This window comes from Triticum aestivum, chromosome 1D, assembly GCF_018294505.1.
Source record: "Triticum aestivum cultivar Chinese Spring chromosome 1D, IWGSC CS RefSeq v2.1, whole genome shotgun sequence".
Lineage (NCBI taxonomy): Eukaryota > Viridiplantae > Streptophyta > Magnoliopsida > Poales > Poaceae > Triticum > Triticum aestivum.
Genome location: NC_057796.1, coordinates 433,235,806 through 433,260,104, shown reverse-complemented (window position 1 = coordinate 433,260,104; position 24,299 = coordinate 433,235,806).

Sequence of the window (24,299 nt, the reverse complement as noted above, 5' to 3'; positions counted from 1 at the left end):
TATGTTGTACAAAGGTGCTTCAAATTTCCATAGGAATCTACAAGACATGACTCACAATTCCTACAATTTTCCTATTTTTTCTATCATGCGTTTGAAATAGGCCCTAAGTAGATTTTATTTTATTTTTTGATTATACCTAAAAAATATGAAACACTAACAAAATTAGTTGTACTTGATAAGAAAAGAGTTGAGGGTTTCAACACTCATTACTATTTTTAATGGTTGCCTTTTTTACTTCCCCTCTTTCCACTTCCTCTCCATTTAGGGCTTGTTTGATTCGCATAATAGGAAAAACATAGGGATAGAGAAAATGTAGGAATGCAGTCACATGTCCACTCAAATCCTACATGAATTTGTCTGCACCAAAGTGTATTTGGTCGCACCATAGGAAAACAAAGGATTCTTTGCATGAGGGTGGAGTGGATGCAAATTTTCCTTCGAAATGTACTATAATGGATCCCTTGGGAAATATTCATACAGGATTCAATCATATGAATCAAACAACCAACACAAGAACATTTCCTAAGTATTCTAACCCTCTACAATTCATATGAAAAACCTTCAAATCAAATGGGCTTTTACACCTTTTTACCTAGGAGCACGTGTAGATGGAGGCTCTTGGATGAGGGAAGTCTCAATGTTCCATCATGGACTATATCTTAATCATGACACCTCAACAAAAATCTAATCTCCTACCCTATTTTATGAATAAAGATAGAGTTGTAATATTTTAATCTAAGTATAGAACTTATCATCAAAACAAGACAAATGTAGCATTTTCTCTCACGAAACACGTTAAATGAGAGCTATTTAGACACCATAGGTTACAATTCATCGAAGGGGATATATCTAAATAAACATTTAATGCACTGGATTGCATGCAGACCTCGTAAGGCCCATCATGGGGCACTTACACACAACGACTTTCATGCACAACGCTAGCGTGTTCTTTGGCTCACAAAGCGGCTATTGTTGCAATGGTGCTTCTTTGGATTTGGGTATGCTAGACCTTCATCTCCTTCCCCTCTGGTGCTATTTCTTCGGTTCTGGGTGTTGGCGATGGAGAGTTGCTCTTCTGTGCAGAGGGATCTCCAAGGACTAGATTGCATATATTCCTTTCTGGGGGTCCTATTTGCAGATGTACAGGGAAAAATGTCTTTCTTCATTTGTCTTGTTCAAGTGTACGTGTGGTGTTGTAACCATATTTTTATATGACCATCTAGCTTTCTCAAAAAATGCATGCATGCAAAGCTCGTAACCGTGCACGAGGGAAACAAGGGAATAGGAAAAAAGGAGACACAACAATTGGAGCAGTTCCGGACAGTGATAAGTAGTCCATCGCCCCTTTAAATCCAGACAAAGGGAATAATGCATTGGGAGTTTCCTATGGGCCCACTCCGCATTCATGACGCGTCGAGACTCGCTGGCGGGAGGGGCACCACCAACCCCCGCCATCCTCCGCCACCAGAGTCGCATGTCCACCCCCACCACCATCCACCATCTTCTCGGAGCGACGACCACCTCCAAACCTCCAGCTGCGGCCAACAGCGAGCCGAGCAGCTTGCTAAAACCAGATTCAGACGGAAGGAAAATCCACGTCGAGCCGCTGCTTCCACTTGGATCTCTACCGGCACAACTCCTCCCGCCCGAGCCACCACGAGCTCGTGGCCGACGCCGGCGAGCGCACCCCGCCACCGTGCGTGCCTCTGCCAGATCTAGCGTCCCACACTACCCCATCTGATGCGAGAGGAAGAGAGAACAGGCCATGCCGCCACCAACGCCGCGCGGGCTTTGCCCGATGACGCCCTCCAACGGCGGCTGAGAAGGGGGGGGTGTTGGGGAAGCCTGTGGCAGCCGGCTAGCGTTTCCTCCCGGGTCGCCTGTGGGAGCAATACAGGAGGAAGGGAGGGAGGGGAAAAGATAGAATTACAATATTTTAATCTAGGTATAGCTCTTAGCATCAAAACAAGACAACTCTAACATTTTCTCTCGCAGAACACGTTAAATGAGAGCTAGTTTAGATACAATACAATACAATTCATTGAAGGCGGAATATTTAAATAAAATATTAGTGCACTGTATTGCATGCAGACCTCATAAGGCACATCATGGGGCACTTGCACACAACGGCTCATAAACTGTGCACGCCAGAAACAAGGAAATAGGAAAAATGAGAGAGACACTTAAAGCAATTCAGGACTGGGATAAGTGGTCGAGTGACCCTTTAAACCCGTACTGAGGGAGTAATGCATTCAAAGTTTCATCTGGGCTCACTTCTCACATTTTTATTATGTTCACTTCATATAGTTAAGCGGGCCATAAGCCCCTTATCAAACTAACTCTAAGCCTTATGTTGCTTGATGTGAAAAAGACATTATAAATATCATATAAGACTACCTGCAAAAAAGGTTATATAAGACAATAGAGTGGGTGAGTGTAGCTTAATTTTACAGCAGTCATGGATGATGATACGTGACTTGAACGAACCATTGTCGCCACGCAAAAGAAAAAAACTCGGCCGCTCGGATCGAAAAGGCATATGAAACAATTTAGAGATATGTTATTACTTGCATGATTTCGCATAAATGGATCAACCCAAAACCTATGACAACCAATAATGTGGGATAGGAATGTTAAAGCAAGAAGAGGGTGGAACCACACATCACTAGAGCGTTTTGATTCCCCATGTCCTGAGGCAGCGGGCATTTTTGTCTATGGAGAACCCATGCTCGGAGAGGCGTCACATGGGGTCGTCGTTAGTGTGAATAAGCCCAAAACCGAAAGAGCCATGGATGATGATTAGTGACTTGAACAAACCATTGTCGCCACATAATAGAAAAAAAAACTCGGCTTTGCACATCGAAAAGGCATACGAAAGAATCAAGGAATATATTACTACCTGCATGATTTGGCATATAGGGGTCAACCTAAGACCTATGATAACCAATAATGTAGGTAGGAATGTTAAAACAACAAAGGGCGCAACCACACGTGACTGGAGCATTTTGTTTCCCCATGGCCTGAGGCGGCGGGGCTTTTTTGGCTATGGAGAACCCCATGCTCCGGAGAGGCACCACATGGGGTTGTCGTTAGTGTGAATAATCCCAAAAGCGAAAGAGCCATGGATGATTATTGGTGACTTGAACGAACCATTGTCGCCACTGAAAAGAAAAAAAACTCGAGTTCGCATATCGAAAAGGCATATGAAACAATTTAGAAATGTGTTATCACCTGCATGATTTGGTATATAGGGGTTAACCTAAGACCTATGACAACCAATAATGTGAGATAAGAATGTTGAAGCAAGAAGGGGGCACAACCACATGCGACTGAAGGGTTTTGTTTTCGCATGGGCAGAGGCAGTGGGGCATTTTGTCTATTGAGAACCCCATGCTCGGGAGAGGCACCACATGGGATCGTCGTTAGTGTGAATAAGCCCAAAAGAGAAAGAGCCATGGATGATGACTGGTGACTTGAACGAACCATTGTCGCCACGCAAAAGGAAAAAAACATGGCCTCACACATCGAAAAGGCATATGAGACAATCTAGAAATATATTATTACCTGCATGATTTGGAATATAGGGGTCAACCTAAGACCTATGACAACCAATAATGTGCGATAAAAATGATGGTGATAAGTGGTCGCTCAACTCTTTAAATCCGGACAAAGGGAATAATGCATTGGCAGTTTCCTGTGGGCCCACTCCGCATCCATGACGCGCCGAGACTCGCTGGCAGGAGGGGCACCACCAACCGCCGCCATCCTCCTCCTCCAGAGTCGCATGTCCGCTCCCACTAGCATCCACCATCTTCTCGGAGCGATGGCCACCTCCAAACCAACAGCCGCGGCCACGGCGAGCCGAGACGCCGCCCTTGCTGAAGCCAGATTCGGACAGAAGGAAAGCCCCATCGAGTCGCTGCCTCCACTCGGATCTCCGCCGGCACAACTCATCCCGCCGAGCCACCCGAGCTCGCGGTCGACGCCGGTGGGCGCACCTCGCCACCGTGCGAGCCTCTGCCAGATCTAGCGTCCCGCGCTGCCCCATCTGATGCGAGAGGAAGAGAGAACAAGCCCTGCCGCCACCAACGCCATGTGGGCTTTGCCCGACGACGCCCACCAACGGCGACGAAGAAGGGGGCGAGGTGTTTGGGAAGCCTACAGCAACCAGCTAGCGTTTCCTCCCGGGTCACCCACGGGAGCGACAAGGGAGGGGGGAGGGAGGGAGGGGGGAGATAGAGTTACAATATTTTAATCTAGGTATAGCTCTTAGCACCGAAACAAGACAACTCTAACATTTTCTCTCACAGAACACGTTAAATGAGAGCTATTTTAGATACGATACGATACAATTCATTGAAGGTGGTATATTTAAATAAAATATTAATGCACTGTATTGCATGCAGACCTCGTAAGGCACATCATGGGGCACTTGCTCGCAACGGCTTTCATGCACAACGCAAACGTGTTCTTTGGCTCACAAAGCGGCTATTGTTGCAATGGTGCTTCTTCGAATTTGGGTATGATGGACCTTCATCTCCTTCCCCTCTGGTACTATTTCTTCAGTGCCGGGTGTTGGCGATGGAGAATTGCTCTTTTGTGCAGAGGGATCTCCAAGGACTAGATTGCATACTTTCCTTTTTGGGGGTCCTATCTGCAGATGTACCAAGACAATGTCTTTCTTCATTTGTCTTGTTCACGTGTACGTGTGGTGTTGTAACCGTATTTTTATATATATGACCACGTAGCTTTCTCGAAAAACGCGTGCATGCAATGCTCATAACCGTGCACGAGGGAAACAAGGCAATAAGAAAAAAGGAGAGACGACAATTGCTGCAATTCCGGACGGTGATAAGTGGTCGATCGACCCATTAAATCTGGACAAAGGGAATAATGCATTGGCAGTTTCCTATGGGCCCACTCCACATCCATGACGCGTCGAGACTCGCTGGTGGGAGGGGCACCACCAACCCCCGCCATCCTCCTCCACCAGAGTCACATGTCCACCCCCACCACCATCCACCATCTTCTTGGAGCGGCTTCCACCGTCAAACCTCCGGCCGCGGCCACGGCAAGCCGAGCCGCTGCCCTTGCTGAGGCCAGATTCTGATGGAACGAAAGCCCCATTGAGCCGCTGCCTCCACTTGGATCTCCGTCGGCACAACTCCCCCCTCCTGAGCCACCCCGAGCTCGCGGCCGACGCCGGCAGGCGCATCCCGCTGCCGTGCGAGCCTCTACCAAATCTAGCGACCCGCGCTGCCCCATCCGATGCGAGAGGAAGAGAGAATAGGCCCTACCGCCACCAACGTTGTGCGGGCTTTGCCCGACGACGCCCTCCAACGGCGGCTGAGAAGGGGGGGGGAGGTGTTGGGGAAGCCTGCGGCAGCCGGCTAGCGTTTCCTCCCGGGTCGCCTGCGGGAGCGATACCGGAGGGAGGAATGGAGGGAGGGGAAAATGATAGAGTTACAATATTTTAATCTAGGTATAGCTCTTAGCTTCAAAACAAGACAACTCTAACATTTCCTTTCGCGGAACACGTTAAATGAGAGCTATTTCAGATACGATACGATACGATACGATTCATCGAAGGCAGAATATTTAAATTAAATATTAATGCACTGTATTACATGCAGACCTCGTAAGGAACATCATGGGGGCGCTTGCTCTCAACGGCTTATAAACTATGCACGTCGGAAACAAGGCAATAGAAAAAATGAGACACAACAATTGAAGCAATTCAGGACTGGGATAAGTGGTCGACCGCACCCTTTAACCCCGTAGCGAGGGAGTAATGCATTCAGAGTTTCATGTGGGCTCATTTCTATTATCTTCACTTCATATAGTTAAGCGGGCCATAAGCCCCTTATCGAACTAACACTAAGCCTTACGTTTCTTGATGCGAAAAAGACTCTAGAAAGTTCATATAAGACTACCCGCAAAAAAAGAAGATTATATAAGACAAAAGAGTGGGTGAGTGTTGCTTGTTTTTACAGCAGTACACTATGTGTCGATTAGCTAATTGCAACACTATTGGCCATGAAACAGCTTGCAGTGGGTGTCAAGTAGACGCCGGCCGCCTTCGAGGCTTAACCTCCACCGCTAAGAAACATCGGATCCTCGCGCACGCAGCCATAAACCGGCGGCCCACCAACCGAACCATCGTCCCATGCACGCATGCATGCAGCCCCTCGCCCTCGCGCGTGACGCCATGGTTACTCGCGAGTGTGCTCACACCGTCAACTTCAGTAATCACCCCTATATATATGCGTCGCCTCGGCCCTCCAACCACCCTCACCAACAACCCGCGGATATATGCGCTCTTATTGACATACCACATACAGTCGATCGTCTCCGGCGTGCGCGCGGCCATGGAGGAGTTCGACGAGGCCGACGTCCTGTGGCCGGACCACCAAGAGGACGAAGAACCTGTCAAAGTACAAGACCGCCAGCAGCAGCAGCGTGTGTCACCGGCGATCAAGCCGCACGACAAGATCGAGGCGGCGCGTCGCCCGGCGGGCTCGTCGTCGGCGCCGATGGTCATCCCCGTGGCGCCAAGGCCCCCGATGATGATGGATTATGGCTCGTGGGCGCGGAGGTACCACAGCGACGGCGTCGGGGGCGCGTCGTTCGTGGCGCCGCACGTGATGACGGCGAGGCGGCGGTGCGCGTCTTCGGAGGAGAGGTCGGTGTGCGTGGGGCAGGGGCGCACGCTCAAGGGCCGCGACCTCCTCTATGTCCGCACCGCCGTGCTCCGCCTGACCGGCTTCCTCGAGACCTGACGGCCGTCGATCCATCGACATCGAGTCACCACCGCGCTTGATTTCAGCATCCCGTAGCGAACCACCCCAGCAGTTTTTTCGTGCCACCCGAGTCCGAGTCCATTCCATGCTTAATTATGATATATGAGTGTCAGTCAATTCCCGAGAAACAAAATGGAGTTCATTCCATGCTTAATTATGATATGAGTTTTCACCGATGATGCAAAACATGAAGGAAACTCCAATCGATCTCGATGATTTTTCTTTTCTTTTTTTCATTGCATGTAGTAAGGCTTGTAGTGAGGATGACACACGCTCCTGTGGTGCTTTTCGCTCGGCGCCGTTTCGGATCGGCGCGCGCGCGACAACGACACCACGCGCACGACCACGGAATCTGCGAACGGTCGCTCCAGTTCGAGACGTCACGTCATCGGCCGGAGCGGAGTGGATCAGTGGCGACGTGCCCGGGTTTGGACTCTAGCCAGCAGCTACCACCTGCCAGCCACCGAATTCTTTTCTGAAAGTTCGTTGCAGCCTATGCCCACACGGCCAGCACGGGGTCTGTGCTTCTCGGCTGTGCAGTACTACGCACCGTGGGCCGGGCGTACGTGTGCACGATGTCCATGCGTGATCGTGTGTTGCACGCACGCACGCACGCGACCGGCGCGCGGCGCACGGGTGACGTGCGTCTGCGGGGTCGCACGGGCGCGGTGCAGGTGCCTTTCCACGACGGCGACCGTTTCCGTTAGGAGGAGTGCAGTACAGCCTGCCGATCTAGAAGTGCAGAGAGTAAGGCCAAAACGTATCCCGGGCTCTGCCAACGCGTGCTGGGACGACGGATTATTAGGCTGTTCGTCCGTATATGCGCATCGCACTCCAAAGGCCAAGAAATTCAAGGGGTTCGCCATCCAAGCAGCTGCAGCACTCCTTTTTTAATGTTTAACTTAGCAGCGCCATGAATTAGTTCCGAGCAATCTTCTCAACGGTGTGTGGAGTTAGCTGGGTGATGCCGGTCATGTCTCATGACGGCGGTTTGAGGATGCTGTAATGGTTTTTGCTCGACTTTTCGCCAATTAATTGAGAAATTGTATCTAATCCCTCCGTAAAAAAATATAAGAGCATTTAAATCACTAGAGTATTGACGGAGTACTACTTAATTAATAATTGAGTCATTCAGATTCAATTTTCAAAGGAAAAAAAAACAGTGCTCTTTTGTTAAATTGGAACCGTCAAGGATCGGGAAAGCCTGGACAGTTCACCACTTGGTGTGTGTCGCACACACATCTTCATTTCCGAAACTAGGCAACGTGCGGACAAAGTCAAGAATCATAGGATGGAGATTAAGCCTTAACACTCTAATGCATTTTGGTAAATGCAAACGTATCACTATTGCAATGTTTTAGGAAGTGTATGTTGAGTTAAATTTATTGTTGTATGGTTCGAGGTACTTTGGTGTGTTCGTCACTCGTATCCCCATGGCCTCACGTGGTGGGGCATTCTTGTCTACCGACAAACCCATGCTCGGGAGAGGCACCATATGGGGTCATCAATAATTTGACTAATCCAAAATGTGAAAGTCATGAATGATGATTGGTGACTTGAACGAACCATTGTCGCGCACGCAAAAAAAAACAAAAAAAGGCCTCGCACAACAAAAGCCAGATGAAACAATTTAGAAATATGTTACTACCTACATGATTTGGCATGCAAGGGCCAACCTAAGACCTATGACAACCAATAATTAAGATAGAAATGTTAAAGCAAGAATGGGGCCCAACCACACGTGACTGGAGCGTTTCGTTTCCCCATGGCCTGAGGCAGTGGGGCATTTTTATCAACGGATAACCCCATGCTTGGGAGAGGCGCCATATGGGGTCATCGTTAATGTGAATAAGCCCAAGTGCGAAAGAGTCATGGGTGATGATTGGTGACTTGAATGAACCATTGTCGCCACACAAAAGAAAAAAAAAACTCAGCCTCACACATCGAAAAGGCATATGAAACAATTTAGAAATAAGTTATCACCTGCATGATTTGGCATATAGGGGTCAACCTAAGACCTATGACAGCCAATAATATGGGATAAGAATGTTAAACCAAGAAGGGGGCGCAACCACACGTGACTGGAGCGTTTTGTTTCCCCATGGCCTGAGGCGGCGGAGCATTTTTGTCTATGGAGAACCCCATGCTCGGGAGAGGCACCATATGGGGTCATCGTTAATGTGAATAAGCCCAAATGTGAAAGAGTCATGGATGATGATTGGTGACTTGAACGAGCCATTGTCGCCATGCAGAAGAAAAAAACTCGACCTCGCACATCGAAAAGGCATATGAAACAATTTAGAAATATGTTTTTACCTGTAAGACATGGCATATAGGGGTCAACCTAAGAACTATGACAACCAATAATGTGGGATAGGAATGTTAAAGCAAGAAGGGGGCGCAACCACACGTGACTGGAACGTTCTGTTTCCCCATGGCCCGAGGCGGTGGGGCATTTTTGTCGACGAACAACCCCATGCTCGGGAGGGCCACCACATGGGGTTATCATTTGTGTGAGCAAGCCCAAAAGCAAAAGAGTCATCGATGATGATTGGTGACTTGAAGGATCCATTGTCGCCACGCAAAAGGAAAAAAAATCGGCCTCACATGATTTGGCATAGGAATGCTAAAGCAAGAAGGGGTGCAACCACACATGACTGGAGCGTTTTGTTTTCCCATGGCCTGAAGGGGCGGGGCATTATTGTCTATGGAGAACCCAATGCTCGGGAGAGGAAACACGTGGGGTCATCGTTAGTGTGAATAAGCTCAAAAGCGAAAGAGTCATGGATGATGATTGGTGACCTGAACGAACCATTGTCGTCACGCAAAAAAAAGTCCTCACATATCAAAAAGGCATATGAAACAATTAAGAAATATGTTATTATCTGCATGATTTGGAATATAGGGGTCATGCTAAGACCTACGACAACCAATAATGTGGGATAGGAATGTTAACGCAAGAAACGGGCGCAACCACACGTGGCTGGAGCGTTATGTTTCCCCATGGCCTGAGGCGGCGGGGCATCTTTGTCTGCGAACAACCCCATGCTCGGGACAGGCACCACATGGGGTCGTCGTTAGTGTGAATAAGCCCAAAAGATAAAGAGCCATCGATGATGATTGGTGACTTGAACGAACCATTGTTGCCACGCAAAAGGAAAAAAAACTGGGCCTTGCATGATTTGGCATAGAAATGTTAAAGCAAGAAGGGGCACAACCACACGTGACTAGAGTGTTTTGTTTCCCCATGGCCTGAGGCGGCCGGGCATTATTGTCTATGGAGAATCCCATGCTCGGGAGAGGTACCACATGGGGTCGTCGTTAGTGTGAATAAGCCGAAAACTGAAAGAGCCATGGATGAGGATTCGTGACTTGAACGAACCATTGTCACCACGCTAAAAAAATAAGCCTCGCATATCATAAAGGCATATGAAAGCATTTTGAAATATGTTATTACTACATGCATGATTTGGCATATAGGGATCAACTTAAGACCTACGACAACCAATAATGTCGGATAGGAATGTTAAAGCAAGAAGGGGCGCAACCACACGTGACTGGAGCGTTATGTTTCCCCGTGGCCTGAGGCGGCGGTGCATTATTGTCTACGGAGAACACCATGCTGGGAGAGGCAAAACATGGGGTCGTTGTTAGTGTGAATAACCCCAAAAGCGAAAGAGTCATGGATGATGATTGGTGACTTAAACGAACCATTGTCGCCACGCAAAAGAAAAAAACTTGGCCTCTAACATCGAAAAGGCATATGAAACAATTTAGAAATATGTTATTACCTGCATGATTTGGCATATATGGGTCAACCTAAGACCTATAACAACCAATAATGTGGGATAGGAATGTTAAAGCAAGAAGGGGGCGCGGCCACACATTACTGGAGCGTTTTGTTTCCCCATGACCTGAGGCGGCGCGGCATTTTTGTCTATGGAGAACCCAATGCTCAGGAGAGGCACCACATGGGGTCGTCGTTAGTGTGAATAAGCTCAAAAGCGAAATAGTCATGGATGATGATTGGTGACCTGAGCGAACCATTGTCGTCACGCAAAAAAAGGCCTCACATATCAAAAAGGCATATGAAACAATTAAGAAATATGTTATTATTTGCATGATTTGGCATATAGGGGTCAAGTTAAGACCTACGACAACCAATAATGTGGGATAGGAATGTTAAAGCAAGAAACGGGCGCAACCACACGTGATTGGAGCGTTATGTTTCCCCATGGCCTGAGGCGGCGGGGATGTTTGTCTGCGAACAACCCCATGCTCGGGACAGGCACCATATGGGGTCGTCGTTAGTGTGAATAAGCCCAAAAGCAAAAGAGACATCGATGATGATTGGTGACTTGAACGAACCATTGTCGCCACGCAAAAGGAAAAAAAAACTCGGCCTTGCATGATTTGGGATAAAAATGTTAAAGCAAGAAGGGGCGCAACCACACATGACTAGAGTGTTTTGATTCCCCATGGCCTGAGGCGGCGGGGCATTATTGTCTATGGAGAATCCCATGCTCGGGAGAGGTAACACATGGGGTCGTCGTTAGTGTGAATAAGCCCAAAACCGAAAGAGCCATGGATGAGGATTGGTGACTTGAACGAACCATAGTCGCCACGCTAAAAAAATAAGCCTCACATACCGAAAAGGCATATGAAATCATTTAAAAATATGTTATTACTAGTATGATTTGGCATATAGGGGTCAACCAAAGACCTATGACAACCAATAATGTCGGATAGGAATGTTAAAGCAAGAAGGGGCGCAACCACACGTGACTGGAGCGTTATGTTTCCCCATGGCCTAAGGCGGCGGGGCATTTTGGCTATGGAGAACACCATGCTCGGGAGAGGCAACACATGGGGTCATTGTTAGTGTGAATAACCCCAAAAGCGAAAGAGTCATGGATGATGATTGGTGACTTAAACGAACCATTATCGCCACCCAAAAGAAAAAAAACTTGGCCTCTCACATTGAAAAGGCATATGAAACAATTGAGAAATATGTTAGTACCTGCATGATTTGGCATATATGGGTCAACCTAAGACCTATGACAACCAATAATGTGGGATAGGAATGTTAAAGCAATAAGGGGGCGCGACCACACATTACTGGAGCGTTTTTTCCCCATGACCTGAGGCGGCGCGACATTTTTGTCTATGGAGAACCCAATGCTCGGGAGAGGCACCACATGGGGTCGTCGTTAGTGTGAATAAGCTCAAAAGCGAAAGAGTCATGGATGATGATTGGTGACATGAACAAACCATTGTCGTCACGCAAACAAAAAGGCCTCACATATCAAATAGGAATATGAAACAATTAAGAAATATGTTATTGTCTGCATGATTTGGCATATAGGGGTCAAGGTAAGACATACAACGACCAATAATGTGGGATAGGAATGTTAAAGCAAGAAACGGGCGCAACCACACGTGACTGGAGCGTTATGTTTCCCCATGGCCTGAGGCAGTGGGCATATTTGTCTGCGAACAACACTATGCTCGGGATAGGCACCACGTGGGGTCGTCGTTAGTGTGAATAAGCCCAAAAGAAAAAGAGACATCGATGATGATTGGTGAGTTGAACGAACCATTGTCGCCACGCAAAAGGAAAAAAACTCGGCCTTGCATGATTTGGCATAGAAATGTTAAAGCAAGAAGGGGCGCAACCACAAGTGACTAGACTATTTTGTTTCCCCATGGCCTGAGGTGGCGGGGGCATTATTGTCTATGCAGAATCCCATGCTCGGGAGAGGTACCACATGGGGTCGTCGTTAGTGTGAATAATCTCAAAACCGAAAGAGCCATGGATGAGGATTGGTGACTTGAACGAACCATTGTCGCCACGCTAAAAAAATAAGTCTCGCATATCGAAAAGGCATATGAAAGCATTTATAAATATGTTATTACTAGTATGATTTGGCATATAGGGGTCAACCTAAGACCTGCGACAACCAATAGTGTCGGATAGGAATGTTAAAGCAAGAAGGGGTGCAACCACACGTGACTGGAGCATTATGTTTCACCATGGCCTGAGGCGGCGGGGCATTTTTGTCTAGGGAGAACACCATACTCAGGAGAAGCAACACATGGGGTCGTTGTTAGTGTGAATAAGGCCAAAATCGAAAGAGTCATGGATGATGATTGGTGACTTAAACGAACCATTGTCGCCATGCAAAAGAAAAAACTTGGCCTCTCACATCGAAAAGGCATATGAAACAATTTAGAAATATGTTATTACCTGCATGATTCGGCATATATGGGTCAACCTAAGACCTATGACAACCAATAATGTGGGATAGGAATGTTAAAGCAATAAGGGGGCATGACCACACGTTACTGGAACGTTTTGTTTCCCCATGACCTGAGGTGGCGGGGCATTTTTGTCCATGGAGAACCCAATGCTTGGGGGAGGCACCACATGGGGTCGTCGTTTGTGCGAATAAGCTCAAAAGCAAAAGAGTCATGGATGATGATTGGTGACCTGAACGAACCATTGTCATCACGCAAAAAAAGGCCTCACATATCAAATAGGCATATGAAACAATTAAGAAATATGTTATTATCTGCATGATTTGACATACAGGGGTCAAGCTAAGACCTACGACAACCAATAATGTGGGATAGGAATGTTAAAGCAAGAAACGGGCGCAGCCACACGTGATTGGTGCGTCATGTTTCCCCATGGCCTGAGGCGGCGGGGCAACTTTGTCTGCGAACAACCCCATGCTCGGGACAGGCACCACTTGGGGTCGTTGTTAGTGTGAATAAGCCCAAAAGCAAAAGATCCATCGATGATGATTGGTGACTTGAACGAACCATTTTCGCCACGCAAAAGAAAAAAAACTTGGCCTTGCATGATTTGACATGGAAATGTTAAAGCAAGAAGGGGCGCAACCACACATGACTAGATTGTTTTGTTTCCCCATGGCCTGAGATGGCGGGGCATTATTGTGTATGGAGAATCCCATGCTCGGGAGAGGTACCACATGGGGTCGTCGTTAGTGTGAATAAGCCCAAAATCGAAAGAGCCATGGATGAGGATTGGTGACTTGAACGAACCATTGTCGCGACGCTAATAAAAATAAGCCTCGCATATCCAGAAGTCATATGAAAGCATTTAGAAATATGTTATTACTAGTATGATTTGGCATATATGGGTCAACCTAAGACCTACGACAACCAATAATGTCGGATAGGAATGTTAAAGCAAGAAGGGGCGCAACCACACGTGACTGGAGCGTTATGTTTCCCCATGGCTTGAGGCGGCGGGGCATTTTTTTCTATGGAGAACACCATGCTCGGGAGAGGCAACACATGGGGTCGTTGTTAGTGTGAATAAGCCCAAAAACGAAAGAGTCGGGGATGATGATTGGTGACTTAAACGAACCATTGTCGCCACGCAAAAGAAAAAACATGGCCTCTCACGTCGAAAAGGCATATGAAACAATTTAGAAATATGTTATTACCTGCATGATTTGGCATATATGGGTCAACCTAAGACCTATGACAACCAATAATGTGGGATAGGAATGTTAAAGCAAGAAGGGGGCGCGACCACACGTTACTGGAGCGTTTTGTTTCCCGATGACCTGAGGCGGCGCGACATTTTTTCTATGGAGAACCCAATGCTCGGGAGAGGCACCACATGGGGTCGTCGTTAGTGTGAATAAGCTCCAAAGCGAAAGAGTCATGGATGATGATTGGTAACCTGAACGAACCATTGTCGTCACGCAAAAAAGGCCTCACATATCAAAAAGGCATATGAAACAATTAAGGAATATGTAATTATCTCAATGATTCTGCATATAGGGGTCAAGCTAAGACCTACGACAACCAATAATGTGGGAAGGAATGTCAAAGCAAGAAACGGGCGCAACCACATGTGATTGGAGTGTTATGTTTCCCCATGGCCTGAGGCGGCGGGGCATCTTTGTCTACGAAGAACCCCATGCTCGGGACAGGCACCACATGGGGTCGTCGTTAGTGTGAATAAGCCCAAAAGCAAAAGAGACATCAATGATGATTGGTGACTTGAACGAACCATTGTCGCCATGCAGAAGGAAAAAAACTCGGCCTTGCATGATTTGGCATAGTAATATTAAAGCAAGAAGGGGCGCAACCACACGTGACTAGAGTGTTTTGTTTCCCCATGGTCTGAGGCGGCGGGGCATTATTGTCTATGGAGAATCCCATGCTCGGGAGAGGTGTCGGTGTCAAAACCGGCGGATCTCGGGTAGGGGGTCCCGAACTGTGCGTCTAAGGTCGATGGTAACAGGAGACAGGGGACACAATGTTTACCCAGGTTCGGGCCCTCTCTATGGAGGTAATACCCTACTTCCTGCTTGATTGATCTTGATGAATATGAATATTACAAGAGTTGATCTACCACGAGATGATGATGGCTAAAACCCTAGAAGTCTAGCCTGTATGACTATTTTCTTTTCCAGACTAAGCCCTCCAGTTTATATAGACACCGGAGGGGACTAGGGTTGTACAAGGTCGTAGAGAAAGGAATCTTCATATTTGGTCACCAAGCTTGCCTTCCACACCAAGGAGAGTCCTATCCGGACACGGGAAAAAGTCTTCGGTCTTGTATCTTCATAGCCCATTAGTCTGGCCCATGTCCAACAGGCCGGACGCCCGAGGACCCCTTAGTCCAGGACTCCCTCAGTAGCCCCTGAACCAAGCTTCAATGACGAGGTGTCCGGCGCGTGAATGGTCTTCGACATTGCAAGGCGGGTTCTCCTTTCCGAATATTCCAAGATAGTCTTCGGACGCAATGAACGTGTCCGGATCTACAACACAAGTACCACACACACAGCCGTAGTTTCACGAGTCCCATCCGCTGACAACTTTTCGCAAGATGACATCACACCTACCCGGTCATTATTTCGAACCGTTTTCGTTTGCCGTTCCGTGTTTCGAGATGCGGTTTCCATTGGCATGTCTTGTCAAAGCAGAGATCGTGTCCCCTTATTGCAGGATTCTTATCAATACGAGCGTGGGTAACCCAACTGTGCCGTTTACACAGCCCTAGGGAATAGGCGAGTTTTAAGGCGAGTGGGGAGGCATTCGATATTCACTGCCTTTATAAGGGGATAAGGATTCTTCTTTTTCACCGACGCCTTCTTTCCCCCTCTGCCCTTCCATTCTCGTGCTCCAGCGCCCAAGTTCTCGTTTCTTCCACCCCGAGCAAGCTCTCAACCATGTCCGGCTCTGGAGGGCAAGGCAAGTGGATGGCCTCCTTCGTAACGGTGAAGGACATCGCCGAGCTTCGGGCGGCCGGGTATCTGGCGAAGGAGATCGCCCATCGGCTTCCCGCCAAGGGACAAGTCGTCCCCACACCGAAGACCAATGAGAGGGTGGTATTCCTCCCTCATTTCGTCAGTGGACTAGGGTTTCCACTCCACCCTTTTGTCACTCATGTTCTATTACGGGCTAGATTTCCATGATCTAGCCCCGAACTCTTTCCTCAACATCTCGGCATTCATTGTCTTGTGCGAGGCTTTCCTCTGCGTTCAGCCCCACTTCGGTCTGTGGCTTAAGATCTTCAACGTGAAGCCGAAGGTGGTGGACGGCCAACACGCGGAGTGCGGAGGGGCCATGGTGAGCAAGATGCCCAACGTCACATGGCCCAAAGGCACATTTGTAGAGACTGTCAAGGAGTGGCAGAAGCTGTGGTTTTATATCACAGAGCCCCGCGATGCCACCTGGGCCACAGCCCCCGAATTCAAGTCCGGGGCTCCAATGCAGCTGACCTCCTGGATGAAGAAGGGCCCAAATTGGTATTCGTCGAACAAGCTGATGGCGCTGCAAACGCGCATCCAAAGCATGCTGGACAAAAACATCAAGCTCGTCGACGTGATCCAGGTTATGCTGGTTCGCCAGATCCTCCCCTGCCAAAGCCGAACTTCCCCTCTGTGGGAGTTCGATCCAGAGAAGCACTAGACCTTGGTGAGGCTCTTCGGCACCACTCACGAAGACGCCTGGAAGCTGCTCTTCAAGGGCAACGAGAAGCCGCCGACTATAGAATCGGATCGTGGGCACGATCTTGCCCATCCCGCCAGTGCCATAAGTGCTTCACATCTCAAGGTGTACTCTCTACCTGTTTGTCCAGGGAGGGTAACTAAACTTTGCTAATTTATCCTTTCAGGAATGGACGGAGAAAGCGGAGCGAATTCATATAGTTCGGCTCCGCTGCCCGAAGAGCCAGTCATCCCGCTACTGGCAAAGATGCTGGTCCCGGCGCCCTACTAACCATCGGAGAAGAAGGCCTAGAAGAAGGCCGAGGGGGGCAGGGGGCCCCCGCCGCAAGGGCACTTCGGACGGGATGTCCGAAGACAAGACTCACTCCTCCTCCGCCGAAGACGACGATGAGGAGGAGGAAAGCAACCCTCCCCTAGATGGGGGGAGGAAGAAGAGGGCGGCCTCCACGAATCTGGAGGCGGAGGCGCTAATACGTCTGCAACGTATATATAATTTTTTATTGTTCCATGCTATTATATTATCCGTTTTGGATGTTTAATGGGATTTACTATACACTTTTATATTATTTTTGGGACTAACCTATTAACCCAAGGCCTAGTGCAAATTGCTGTTTTTTTGCGTATTTCAGTGTTTCGCAGAAAAGGAATATCAAACGGAGTCCAAACGGAATGAAACCTTCGGGAGCGTGATTTTTGGAACAAACGTGATCTAGAGGACTAGGAGTGGACGTCAAGAAATCAACGAGGAGGGCACGAGGCAGGGAGGCGCGCCCCCCACCCTCGTGGGCCCCTCGTGGCTCCACCGACCTACTTCTTCCTCCTATATATACCCATGTACCCCGAAACCAACCAGGAGCACCACGAAAACCTATTTCCACCGCCGCAACCTTCTGTACCCGTGAGATCCCATCTTGGGGCCTTTTCCGGCGCTCCGCCGGAGAGGGAATCGATCACGGAGGGCTTCTACATCAACACCATAGCCTCTCCGATGTTGTGTGAGTAGTTTACCATAGACCTTCGGGTGCATAGTTATTAGCTAGATAGCTTCTTCTCTCTCTCTTTGGATCTCAATACAAAGTTCTCCTCGATCTTCTTGGAGATCTATCCGATGTAATTCTTTTTGCGGTGTGTTTGTCAAGATCCGATGAATTGTGGGTTTATGATCAAGATTATCTATGAACAATATTTGGATCTTCTCTGCATTCTTTTATGTATGATTGGTTATCTTTGCAAGTCTCTTCGAATTATCAGTTTGGTTTGGCCTACTAGATTGATATTTCTTGCAATGGGAGAAGTCCTTAGCTTTGGGTTCAATCTTGCGGTGTCCTTTCCCAGTGACAGCAGGGGCAACAAGGCACGTATTCTATTGTTGCCATCGAGGATAAAAAGATGGGGTTTATATCATATTGCTTGAATTTATCCCTCTACATCATGTCATCTTGCTTAATGGGTTACTCTGTTCTTATGAACTTAATACTCTAGATGCATGCTGGATAGCGGTCGATGTGTGGAGTAATAGTAGTAGATGCAAGCAGGAGTCGGTCTACTTGTCACGGACGTGATGCCTATATACATGATCATGCCTAGATATTCTCATAATTATGCACTTTTCTTTCAATTGCTTGACAGTAATTTGTTCACCCATCGTAATACTTATGCTATCTTGAGAGAAGCCACTAGTGAAACTTATGGCCCCCGGGTCCATTTTCCATCATATTAATCTCTCGTCAACTAGCTATTTATGTCGCTGTTTATTTTGCAATCTTTACTTTTAATCTTTATCATAAAAATACCAAAAATATTATCTTATCATCTCTATCAGATCTCACTTTTGCAAGTGGCCGTGAAGGGATTGACAACCCCTTTATCATGTTGGTTGCAAGGTTCTTATTTGTTTGTGTAGGTACGAGGGACTTGCGCGTGGCCTCCTACTGGATTGATACCTTGGTTCTCAAAAACTGAGGGAAATACTTACGCTACTTTGCTGCATCACCCTTTCCTCTTCAAGGGAAAAACCAACGCATGCTCAAGAGGTAGCAAGAAGGATTTCTGGCGCCGTTGACGTGGAGTCTACACACAAGTCAAGACATACCAAGTACCCATCACAAACTCTTATCCCTCGCATTACATTATTTGCCATTTGCCTCTCGTTTTCCTCTCCCCCACTTCACCCTTGCCATTTTATTCGCCCTCTCTTTCCGTTCGCCTCTTTTTCGCTTGCCCCTTGTGCCCCGTGTGCCATCATGGCCAGTCCTTTATCTACTCCTTTGTCTCTCGAGAATGAAGTTCTTAATTTTAAAAAAAAGGGAGGGAGAAAATCTAAAAGATGCTTGGTATAGAATTTGCAATGCGCAAAATAGATCTACTAGGAAGCAATCTACTTCCGTTCTTCTTCGCAATTTTTATGTAGGCATCACTCCTTGGAATAGATATATTCTTAATACCATTACCGGAGGAAATTTCTTGGGTAGCCATACTTTTGATTCTTATAATGCTATGATAGATTTGTTTGGCCCACCACCTCTTTTGGTTAATGGAACTATTTTAACTTTGGAACATGTGATGCAAAGGCTTGAAATTATTGAAAATAAAGTTGCCACCGTAGTGTTGATTGAAAATTTGGATAGAAAGATCCACAACCAAATTACCCAATACGGATCTAAGGTAGGAGTTGCTCTTAATTTTTTTTTAAAAGGAACCTATAGTTAACGAAAAGATAGATCAAGGTTCCACTAGAATTGATAAAACTGAGGATATTATTACCAACCTAGGGTCTGTCTTTTCTTTCGTGAAAAATACTCCAAAACCTTCTAAAGCTAAAATTGCCAAATTAATGTATGTTCCTAAAAATAAGGGTGAAACTTCTAGTAAGGGAAATGCGGATCTCAAATCCATAAGTGTTCACCCCAACTTTCTCGCTATCATTAAGGGACCTTTTGCTACAAATGATTTTCTCAATTTCTTGCCTAGGAGTTTCATAATTAATAAAAAGAAAGAAACTCCTAAGGGTTATAGGTGTCTTATTGAAGAATTGCCTACCAAAGATGGTAATACCTAGATCTATCCTTGCCTTTATGCCTAGCTAGGGGCGTTAAACGATAGCGCTTGTTGGGAGGCAACCCAATTTTATTTTAGTTTATTGCTTTTTGGTTCTGTTTAGTAATAAATAATTCATATAGCTTCTGTTTAGATGTGGTTTTATGTTTTAATTAGTGTTTGTGCCAAGTAGAACCTTTGGGAAGACTTGGGTGAAGTCTTTTTGATCTTGATGTAAAAAACCAGAAACTTTAGCGCTCACGAGATTAGCTACAACTTTTTACTGGAGAGTGCTATTTAGTTTATTATTTTTGAAGATTATTAATAGATAAATTCCTCACGCACAGAAATTTATTTTAGAATTTTTGGAGTTCCAGAAGTATGCGTTTGATACAGATTACTACAGACTGTTCTGTTTTTTGACAGATTCTGTTTTTCGTGTGTTGTTTGCTTATTTTGATGAATCTATGGCTAGTATCGTAGGTTATGAACCATAGAGAAGTTGGAATACAATAGGTTTAACACCAATATAAATAAAGAATGAGTTCATTACAGTACCTTATGATGGTGATTTGCTTTCTTATACTAACGGAGCTCATGAGATTTTCTGTTACGTTTTGTGTTGTGAAGTTTTCAAGTTTTGGGTAAAGATTTGATGGATTATGGAACAAGGAGTGGCAAGAGCCTAAGCTTGGGGATGCTCAAGGCATCCCAAGGTAAAATTCAAGGACAACCAAAAGCCTAAGCTTGGGGATGCCCCGGAAGGCATCCCCTCTTTTGTCTTCGTCCATCGGTAACTTTACTTGGAGCTATATTTTTATTCACCAACATGATATGTGTTTTGCTTGGAGCGTCTTGTATGATTTGAGTCTTTGATTTTTAGTTCAAAACAATCATATTGCTGTACACACCTTTTGGGAGAGACACACATCTATCGGAATTTATCAGAATACTCTATGTGCTTCACTTATATCTTTTGAGCTAAACAAATTTGCTCTAGTGCTTCACTTATATCTTTTAGAGCACGGCGGTGGTTATATTTTATAGAAATTGATGATCTCTCATGATTCACTTATATTATTTTGAGAGTCTTTTAGAACAGCATGGTAGTTCGCCTTGGCTATAAATTTAGTCCTAATATGATAGGCATTCAAGATGGATATAATAAAAACTTTCATAAGTGCATTGAATACTAAGAAAAGTTTGATACTTTATAATTGTTTTGAGATATGAAGATGGTGATATTAGAGTCATGCTGTAACACCCCGGATGTAACTTGCCATATTTGTAACTCCGACTCTTGCCATTTTCGGCTATGTGTTATGATATTCCCTCCGTGGTCGGGTTTTGTCTTTCGTTTTTCATTTTGTTCATGTCATGCATTTCATATCATGTCATCATGTGCATTGTATTTGCATACGTGTTCGTCTCATGCATCCGAACATTTTCCCCGTTGTCCGTTTTGCAATCCGGCGCTCCTATCTCCTCCGGTGCACCCCTCTTGTTTTCTTTCGTGTGCGGGTGTCAAACATTCTCGGTATGGACCGAGGCTTGTCAAGTGGCCTTAATATACCACCCGGAGACCACCGGTCAAGTTTCGTTCCATTTGGAGGTCGTTTGGTACTCCAACGGTTAACCGGGCATCCGCAAAGTCCAGTTGAGTGTGCAGCAAAACCCCCCTCAAAAACCAGCTCAAAACCCACCAAACTCTCTTCCATGCTCTAGGTCGTTCGATCACGATCGTGTGGGCGAAAACCGCACCTCATTTGGAGTCTCCTAACTCCCTCTACCTATTTATTTGCATTTCCCCCGAAAACGAATCGCAGATCAAACCCTAGCTCATTCCCTCGCGCCGCGCCGGACGCGTCCGCTCCGGCCGGACAAAGCCGCCGCCGCCGCCCGCGACCAATCAGTGGCCGCCACGTGGCAGCCCGGGCGCCCGCCGCCGCCCGTACCGCGCCGGCCCCCTCGGCCCGCTCCTTCCTCCACCGCGCGCGCCTCCCGCCGGCCGGCGTCCGCCGCCTCCTCGCCGCCGCGGCACAGCGCCGCCGCCGCCCGGCCTGTACCTCGCCACCCGACGCCTCCCCGCCGGCGCCGCGCCGCCGCCCGCCGGCGACCGGCCTCCTCTCCGCCGACCGCGCCCCTCCGGTCACCTCCTCCTCCGCCCAGCGCCTCCCGCCGCCGCACCCGTGCCCCGCCGTCGCCGTCACCTCCCTCCGGCGGCCGGAGCCGGAGCCCCGAGCTCGATCCGATCTGTGATGAGCACTGCCGTTGACTTTTCCCCGTGCCCAAAATTCCCCAAGTCCTCAAATCTTTACAATAAGTGTCCGTGTTACTCATTGCATAACTCACTGTGCATAGCTCCGTTTCGCGCGTGTAATATGTCAAATTGTTCGCCTCGTGATGCTCTACATTTTGTTCAATTGCACCATGTTCATTAGAGGCCATCTTGATGCCCAAATCTCTGTTGCAAGAGGGCTAGTTGCTGTTATCTGCTGGTTCTTAACAGAACTTGGAGATTTGTCATTTTTGTATCTTTAAATCTGTGCATCTTATGGGCATGAGCTCTACATTTGTTTTGTTGTATGCCATGCCATCTTTCCAAGGGAGTATGCCATGTATTTTTGTGATCTCTGTGGTGACTAGCACAAGCATGCAAATTAGGCTCCGTAATGTTTCTGTTTTCAGGGACTTGGTGATTTCTCTCAAGTCCTTGTCTGCTGTTATTTTGTTGCCATATAAACTTGATGCTACAGAGAGATCCATACATATTTTGGAGATTCTCAGGAAGGATGTTTTGTAGATATAGTTGTAATTGATCCATTACTGCCCTTTTTTGTAATTATTTAGTGCCATAGGATGACTCAATCTTGCTCTACTTTTGCTATAAAATATTTCTGGCAGATTCTTAACATGATATTCATTTTTGCCAAGCTTATTGTAGTTGATCCATACATGATATGCAATTGTTCTTGCCATGGATAGCTTCATAAACATGCCATCTTACTGTAAGTATGCTTGTTTGTCATGAATTGCTATGTAGTGAGTGCATCGAGCTCACCAACATGCCTACATATTATTGTTTCTGCCATGCTCTGTTTTCTGCTAAGTCTGAAACCTGATAACGAAACTTGCTATGTTTACATGCTTGCCATCATATCTTCTGTTCCTTTTTGGCTTATCTTCATTAAGGGCCTTTTGTCACATGCATTTATTAGAACACTTCCATGCCTTGTTTTGCTATGTTAAGTTCCTGTAGCATGTTGATTTCATGCTCTGAACATTGCTACCTGATGCTGTTTTCTGCCATGTCCAGTAATTTCACCAAGTCTGTGAACCTGTTATCTTTTGCACTATTTCGATGCTTGTTTGAGCTTGATATGTTGTGAACTAGCCGTAGCTCAGTGTTCATCTTTTGTCAAGCATCTCTTGTAGATTACTGTCCTATGCTTTGTTGCTATGTTGGAGTGCTGTAGCATTGTTTCTTGTTGTATTTTAAGTGCTATCCTGCTGTTAATCGCAAATTCGTGTCATTCTTGTTTTGCTTGCCATTTGCAAACCGTGCATCCGTTTCCGGTGATCTTTATATCGATTTTGACCGAAATCATCTCATCTTTCCAGTGGCATGCTTGGTTTGCCAAGCTACTGCCTTGTTCATCATTTTCCTTCCGAAGCACGCATATGCATCGCATATCATATCTCATATATCATACATGTTTTGCATCATGTTGCTTGTGCATTTCTCGTGATTGATTGTGGTTCCGTTGCTTGTGTTCTTGTCTTGGGTAGAGCCGGGAGACGAGTTCGTGAACGAGGAACCTGTTGAGTACGCTTACGAGGATCAAGCTTTCGACAACTCTGAGAACCTTGCAGGCAAGATGACTACCCCTCGAAATCACTTCTATCTTTGCTATGCTAGTTGTTCGTTCTATTGCCATGCTGCGCTACCTATCACTTGCTATATCATATCTCCCATATTGCCATGTCAGCCCCTAACCATCCTTTCCTAGCGAACCGTTGTTTGGCTAAGTTACCGCTTTTGCTCAGCCCCTCTTATAGCGTTGCTAGTTGCAGGTGAAGTTGAAGTTTGTTCCATGTCGGAACATGGATATGTTGGGATATCACAATATCTCTTATTTAATTAATGCATCTATATATAGTTGCAGGTGAAGTTGAAGTTTGTTCCATGTCGGAACATGGATATGTTGGGATATCACAATATCTCTTATTTAATTAATGCATCTATATATAGTTGCAGGTGAAGTTGAAGTTTGTTCCATGTCGGAACATGGATATGTTGGGATATCACAATATCTCTTATTTAATTAATGCATCTATATATATTTGGTAAAGGGTGGAAGGCTCGGCCTTATGCCTGGTGTTTTGTTCCACTCTTGCCGCCCTAGTTTCCGAGATACCGGGATTATGTTCCTTGAGTTTGCGTTCCTTACGCGGTCGGGTGATTTAT